The sequence below is a fragment of the Tupaia chinensis genome, unplaced genomic scaffold, assembly GCF_000334495.1.
Source record: "Tupaia chinensis unplaced genomic scaffold, TupChi_1.0 Scaffold000521_1, whole genome shotgun sequence".
In the NCBI taxonomy this organism is placed as follows: domain Eukaryota; kingdom Metazoa; phylum Chordata; class Mammalia; order Scandentia; family Tupaiidae; genus Tupaia; species Tupaia belangeri.
This window is the reverse complement of record NW_006160034.1, coordinates 130836-138737: the sequence shown is the minus strand read 5'-3', so window position 1 is coordinate 138737 and position 7902 is coordinate 130836. Positions and strand designations below refer to the sequence as shown.

At 40.1% G+C, this 7902-nt stretch overlaps 1 protein-coding gene across 1 annotated transcript in view; it reads left to right on the top strand.

Annotated features, from left to right (window-relative positions):
- LOC102501723 (lipopolysaccharide-responsive and beige-like anchor protein) overlaps positions 1–7902 on the top strand; it is a gene marked incomplete at its 3' end in the record, with an annotated part of 350771 nt that overhangs the window by 287559 nt on the left and 55310 nt on the right.

The window sequence follows — 7902 nt, the reverse complement described above, 5'->3', positions numbered from 1 at the left end:
AAAAAATTTGGATTTAATCATGTTCGGTAAGAGTACATTGCAAAGTTTTAAACAGAAGAGGCATGATATGACTTAAGATTTTTTGTTTTTTTATAGGAGGGATTGACAATAATTTTTAAATTTTAAGTATTTTTAAAAAGTTTTAAAAATGAATGGCAAATTAGCAATATAAAACTTGCAGTATTAAACATTTCAAGTGTATAGTTCAGTGGCACTAAATACATTTACATTGTCTTTTAAAAATACATTTATTTGTTATGTGGTGTGTGTATGCATCACAGAGAGAGAGAGAGCGTGAGAGCGAGCACTACCCCAAGGAGTATGGCCTGGTTGTGGTCCTTTCTTTTCCATTCTCCTCTGGAGATTTTGGGTATGCTCCTAGACTGGGTCTGGGACTTGAACCCATGCAGTTGGCCATGTGGGATGTACTTGCATTAAGCACCATGCCACTGGCTGGACCCATTTACATTGTTGTACAACAATCACCACCATCTATCTCCACAACTCTTTTCATCTTGCAGAATGGAAACTCTATACCTAGTCAGTGATAACTCCCCACTTTTGTTTTCCCCTCAGCTTCAAATTTCTGTTTCTACTAGATACTCTTGTAAATGAAGCCATACAGTATATATCCTTTGGTATCTCATTTCACTTGGCATAATGTCATCAAGTTTTATCCATTTTCAAGCCTGTGTGAAAAATTTGAATGTCTGAGTAATATTATTTTGTATGTGTATATCATATTTTATTTATCCATTTATCTGTTGATGGTACTTATTTATTTATTTATTTATTTATTTTTAATTTAACTTTATTTTCATTTGACCATAGAGGGACAGAGAGAGACAGAGAGAGAGAGAGAGAAAAGGGAAGTGAGGAAACAAGCTGCCAGGCCCCAGACTCGCACCGTAGTCAGCCATGTGGGAGTCCAGCGCCCTTAACCACCATGCCACCTGCTGGCCCCCTTATTTATTTATTTTTTAATAGAGTTTTTTGCTATAGGGCACATACACTCACCAGAGACACACAGAGAGACATAGAGACAGAAAGCAAGAAATCATTCCTTGGGGGAATGGCCATGCTGCAGTCCCTTCTTCATTCTCCTCTCGGGACACACATGCACACACACCTGGCGTGAGTTTTAAGCCGCTAGGTTTGGGACTTGAACCAGTCAACTATGTGGGAGTCCAGGAGCATAATCATTACTGTATCTGCTGGTCCCTGTTTTTATTTTTCGACTGTTATGAATAATGCCGCTATGAACACAGATATGCAAATATCTTTTCAAGCCCCCTACTTTAAGTTCTTTTAGGGATAAATCCAGAAGTGGAATTGGTAGGTCATAAAGTAATTCTCTTTTAAGATTTTTTGTTAGTGGACAATTTTTTAATAAAAATTGTTAGAAGGCACATGGCCTTACCATAGAGAGACAGAGAGAGAGAGAATCTCTTCAAAGGCGCATTGTCATGTTGTAATCCCATCTCTTCCTTTTCTCCATTCTGTTGGAATTTTGGACACCCACGCATAAGTGCCTGGTGTGTATTCCAAGCTGCCAGGGCCAGTATTCAATCTGTGGTTGGTTTTGGTGGATCTGGCTCCCTTAACCACTAGGCTTTGTGACTGGCCCTGTTTTAAAAATTTTAACTGTCATATTGCTTTATATAGCAGCTGCCATATATTCCATCCCCACCTACAGTGGCCAAGGGTTCCACTTTCTCCACATCATCGTCGACACTTTTTTGGTTTGTTTTTATGTATTAGCCATCCTAATGTATGCGAGGTGGTTCTCAGCATGGTTTTGATTTATATTTCCCTGATGATTAGTGACATTGCATATCTTTTTATGTGCTTATTAGGCATATCTGTATCGTTTTGTAAAAATGTCTGTGCAAATATTTTGTCCAGTTTGAATTGGGTTATTTTATTCTTGTTGAGTTGTAGGGATTTATTTTATTTTATTTTTATGTTTTATTATTAATTCCTTATCAGCTATATTATTTGCAAATATTTTTTCTTCTTTGTAGGTTGTCTAACCAGTCTCTTGATTGTCCTCTGATGCACAAACGTTATCATTTATAGTTTTGTGCATTCTGGCATTCCTTACAGTTAGTAGCCTAGAGGTTCCTGGCAGAAATGGATGCCCATTGAGTTTATTTTTCATACAAGTGCTGCTGGGCCCCCAGCCGCGCTCAGGCAGTATCCGGGACAGAAGGATAAATCATACGTGGTTGATGTAATCGAGAATAGAAGGCAGATTTGTAAATAATGGGCTGTCAGAAAAGTCACGACGTATTTTTTCTATGCAAACATGCGTCATGACTTTCTTGACAACTCAGTACCTCATTGAGTACTAGGGGTTTGTTCTATGCTCCTTTGGTTCTTGGCAGAATTCACTTTCTTGTTGTTGGATCGATGGCCCCATTTTCTTGTTAACTGTCCCTGGGAGATGCCCTGAGCTCCTGTAGCCTGTCCACTTCCCTCTCATGCGGCCTTCTCAACATGGCGGCTTTCTTCTTCATGGCTGGCAGAAGAATGTCTCCAGTATGCTATCACAGAGCTTTGTTATGCAATGTAAAAGCTAGAATGACTGTCCCATCATAGTCACCAGGAGAAGTAACCCAATTAAGGAAGAAGGATCCCATTGTCTGCCATATTCTTTTTCCTAGAAGCAAGTAACAGATTCTGCCCAGATTGCACTCAAGGAGATGTATCTTAAAAGGCCATGTCTTACGTATAATAACATTTAAAGCTGAAAGGCACATCAGTGTGTTCTCTTACTCCAAATATAAGGCAAACTCATTCCCTTTACTTAGCCTCATCTTTATAATATAATCGGTATTGAATAGGCGTTTGTCAGTGTTTTAAAAGGCTGGGGGACAAAAATGTTAAAAAGATAAAGTACCCAGGAGACTTACTCACTTGTGATGCAAATGAAACGGTGCTGCCTAGATTTTTAAGGCATTGGCTGTGAAATAAAGAGCAAAAACCCGAAATCTACAAGTATTACAGAGGAAAAATTGACAAAATTTCTGATTAATTCGGGGCCTGGAGGAAGGGAGAAGAGAAAGGGAGGAGGCTAGAATAACTTTGAGGTTACTTGTTTGAGAACTGGGAAGACGGGCCATTGACGAATCGATTCAATTACTGTTTGAGTACTACAAGGCAATATATTGATGTTAAATTCATGATGTGGTTTTAGGTATCTCGAGGGAAAACTAAGACGCACAAACCAGTATTTCACATCCACGCTCTTGAAAGGCCTTGCTTTTTCTATCTGTAGGATCATGGGAAGTTATTCATTAGCAGGTTTTTAAATACACTAGGGATTGTTTAATCTGTAATGCCTAGAAGGGTACTGTTTAATAGCATTGGAAAAAAAGACCCTGAATGTTACCCCCAAATCATACAAGATGTCACAATAATTTCTAAAGGGCCTGGGAGACAGTTTGGGGACTTAAAAGAGGGTCTGACAGATCTGGAGTTAAGTTATCAAGTCATCAGGAAAGTCATGAAGCATTTTTGCAGAGAATTACATGGAAAACTACGTCATGACTTTCTCGATGACCTAATACAATAGTGTGCAAGATGAGCGTAATAGAGATGAAAAAAGTGAGAGAAAAGCAGAAGCCTTTTCATTAAGGATTTTCTGTTTTCTTTTTTTTTGTTTCAATTTTTTGCTCCAGGGCACATGTACTCACTAGAGAGAGGCAGCGTGAGAGAGAAAGGAGAAAAGCGAGAAGTCATTTTTAGGGGGAAGGGGGAGGGCCATGCTACATTTCCTTTTCCTTCACTCCACTGTTGGGATTTTGGGTATGCACACCCAGGGATCTGGCATGATTCTCAAGCAGCTGGATTCGGGACTCTAACCATGAAGCTGGCCACGCGAGATCCAGGGCCTTAAGCTCTGTGCCACCTGCGGGCCCATGTTTGCCCTTCTCTCAACTAATACTTATAATACTTCAAAGAACAGAGACATATAGGAGGATGACAAAACGAGGAAGTTATAACTTTAATTGATGTGGATTTTTTTCTTTCTTTGTATACTATTGTAATTTACTTTAAGACTACAGTGGTTTTGAATTCTAGAAGTCATTCTTATAATGGTTGTAGATACTCAGTATTATTTTAGATTTACCCGAATGGTCATTATTTTCGTTACTGTTTTTTCCCTCGAGTTGTATCAATTTGACATTTTTTTTTCCCTCTGAAAAATGTGGTTTGGGTAGTGATAAATTCTGCTTTTGTGTGTGTGTGTGTGATAAAACATCCTTATTTTTCTTGCATTGGTGAGGAAAAGTCTTTCCTCTACTCTTTTGGATTTTTTTTCTTTGGGGAACCTGTGGATTAAATGACCAAAGACAGATTAGCAGAAGGGAAGTCAGACTTTTAGTCATATGTAAGTATGTAGGAGTTCACAGAAAAATGTGACCCAAGGAGCTGGTTGTAATTTGGAGCTTACATACTACATTAATAAGGCAAGAAGGACCAGCAGGTGGTGTGGTGGTTAAGGTACTGGACACTCCCACATGGCTGACCAGTTTTTGAGTCCTGAATCTGGTGGCTTGCTTTCTCACTTCCTCTCTCTCTCACTCTCACCTTCTGTCTCTCTCTGGTCAAATTAAAAAATAAATGAATGAATAAATAAAAATAAAATAAAATAAATAATTATTTATAAAAAAGAATAAGGGAAGAAGAGGGGCACACATGGAGAAACAAAAGATTTTTAGGAAAGATACATGGCCACTTCACATAATAGCTGGGAGATGTCACAGTGGTGTGGCAGTGTCTGCTGAGGCAGTTTCTTATCCAGGCGCTAACTTCTCATCCTCTTTTATTGGAGTCAGTCTTCCCAGGCTGTGCAACTCTCCTGGGAAGTTTAATTCTTTTGTGAGCTCCTTCCCTTTTAGGCAAATAAGGGACATTCAGGAAGACTCTTACAGTGTTTTCTTCTGGATCTCTTCATTTTTATTATTGAAAGGTACTTTTTTAAAAATATAGATTTCTTTTTTTAAAAAATAATTTTATTGAACTTTAGTTAATTAATTAATTTAAATTTGTCCAGAGAGGGACAGAGTGAGTGAGAGACAGAGAGAGAAATGAGAAAGCAAGCTGCTGGGCCTGGGACTTGAACTTCGGTTGACCATGTGGGAGTCCAGTGCCCTTAACCACTACACCACCTGCAGTCCCCTGAATATAGATTTCTTAGCTGCTACTTTTTTAGGCTTTTGAAGAGGTCATTGCATTCTATTCTGACTTCTTCCATCTGTCTTGTCTTTACATATGTTTAGGATCAGTTTTAGAATACTTTTGAAGGCAAGAAGGTATCCACCCTCCTTCTGTTTACCCTTTCTGCCTGGTTGCTATTAAGGATTTTTCTTGGACAGTTTTGCTACTATAGTATGTGCATAATTGGGATTTTTTTTATTTGATGCTGCTTGGAGTTTGTTACACTCTGTCCACATAAGGCTTAGTATTTTTTCCCAGTTTTAGAAGCACACTGACCATTATTTCCTTAATTATTGTACTTTTTCCCTAATTGTATGTCTGCTCCCTTTAAGTATCTCCAGTTATACTTATGTTAGACTTTCTTATCGTGTTCTGTATTTCTGCTATTTTATCAAATTTTCATTATTTTTCTTACTATGCTGTAGTGTAGTTGACACTAACCTTTCTGTTAATTTGGCCTTTTTTTAACCTGAGCTTAATAAGTTGATAAATCTATTTTTACTTTCACTTTTTGTTTTATGGAGTACAGTTTCTTTTCTCTACTGGAATTCTTTATTATACAGTCTATCGTCCTAAACATATTACCGTCCTTCCCTCCTTCCTCTTAGTGGTGGAGGGCATGCGCACTTGCCAGAGAGAGAGAGAGACGGAGGGAAAGCATTCCCAAGGGGGTGTGGTCACACAGCAGTCTCCTCGACTTCTTGATCCTGTTGGGATTTTGGCTATACACACGTGTGTACTTGGCATGACTTTCAAGCTACTGGGGCCAGAATTTGAACCACAGTTGGCCATGTGGAATCTGGCTGCCTTAACTGTTATACCACAGGGCCAGCCCACGTATTAACTGCATTTACTTTGCTATCTAAGTATGCAATGTAGCTACTTTGATTTTCCACAAGTCAGTTTCTTTTTTTTTTTTTTAATTTGGTGTTTTGTCTTTATGTTTGTTAAATGGTAATTGGATGTTGGAAATTGTGTTTTAAAATTACAGGGGTAAAAGGGGTAGCAGGTGGCACGGTGGTCGAGGATGCTGAACTTCCACATGGCCAACCACAGTTTGAGTCTCAGACCTGGCAGCTTGCTTTCTCATTTTTTTTTCTCTCCTTCTCTCTTTCTCTCACTCTGTTCCAATCTGGTCAATCAAATTAAAAAGAAATAAAGTTAAATAAAATAATTCTTTAAAAAGCAGCGTAATAGCTATGTCGCTGGACTCCCATGTAGCTGAGTGCAGTTCGAGTCCTGGACCCAGTGACTTAAACTCATGCCGGGCACGTGTGCATGCATGTCCAGGATCCCGAGAGGAGAATGGAGGAGAAGGGATTGTGGCGTGGCCATCCCTCCTGGGGGGTGATTTCTCACTTTCTGTTTCTGTCTCTCTCCATCTTTCTGGTGAGCGCATGTGCCCTATGGCAAAAACCACTCAAAAAAAAAAAAAATTACAAGAGTCAGACCAGTAGATGGCGTAATGGTTACATCGCTGGACTTCCACATAGTCGACCGTGGTTCAAGTCCTGGACCTGGTGACTTAAAACTCATGCCAGGCATGTGCCCAAGATCCTGAGAAAAGAATAGAGTGGAAGGGATTGGGGCATGGCCATTTCCCTGGAGGGGGTGGATTTCTTGTTTCTGTCTCTCTGTCTTTCTCTGTCTCTCTAATGAGCACATATGCCCTATAGTAAAAATCTTTCTTAAAAAAAAAGAAATTACGGGACCAGCAGATGGCATAATGATTACGTCCCTGGACTCCCATGTAGTTGACCACAGTTTGAGTCCTGGATCTGGGTGGCTTAAAACTCACACCGGGAACTTGTGCGTCCATGTCCAAGATCCCAAGAGGCGAATGGAGGAGAAAGGATTGCAGTGTGGCCATCTCCCCTGGGGGCTGATTTCTCACTTTCTGTCTCTGTTTCTATAGTGATCGAATGTACCCTATAGCAAAAATCTCTCTATAAAAATTAGAAGGGTAAATTTAAGTCTGTGTGTGTTGTCTTCCTCTAGAGAGGACTTCCATTTGATTTCTGATTAGCAGTTAGAGTGAATCGCATTACTTAGGGACTGAGGTGGTCCAAGGCTATATATTCTTAGTCTTTGTGAGTTTTCCTGTTTCCAATTTGCCTTATCCTGGCGTCTAGCCCTTCTGAGGTCCCCTGACAATTTAGAATTTCACTGTGGCCCTCCTCCATTGTTAAGCTTTTTCTCCTCCCACCTGACAGCTCTGCCTGGCTTCTTGAATACCAGTTACTTAGTCTAGACACCAATCACCAGCATGTGGTTTGAAGGTCGGAGGTTGAGGCATGGTCTGCCTCCTACTTCCTAGAGTATACCTGGATTCCTGCTAACGGCCAGGGTACTCTCCCAGGACTCTTCCACCTTGACAGATTGGAGACCTCTGTTGTCTTCTAGTCTGTGAGCGTTGACCTCTCCGTTTAGCTTCCCTGCCCACTGGTGAGCAGCTACTGCTCCGATAAGCAAATAATACTGCACGCTTCCCATGTGCTTTCCTGTCTACCCCATACGGGGTGGTTGCTTCGGCAACTTAATACCTTTTAAAAGGTTAAAACAACTCTAATCCAGCATTTAAAAAATTATTTTATTTAACTTGCCTCCCTCCTTTCCCCCCTCCCTCCCTCCTTCCCTTCCTCTTTATCTCCCTTCTCCCCTCCCTATCTCTCTTTC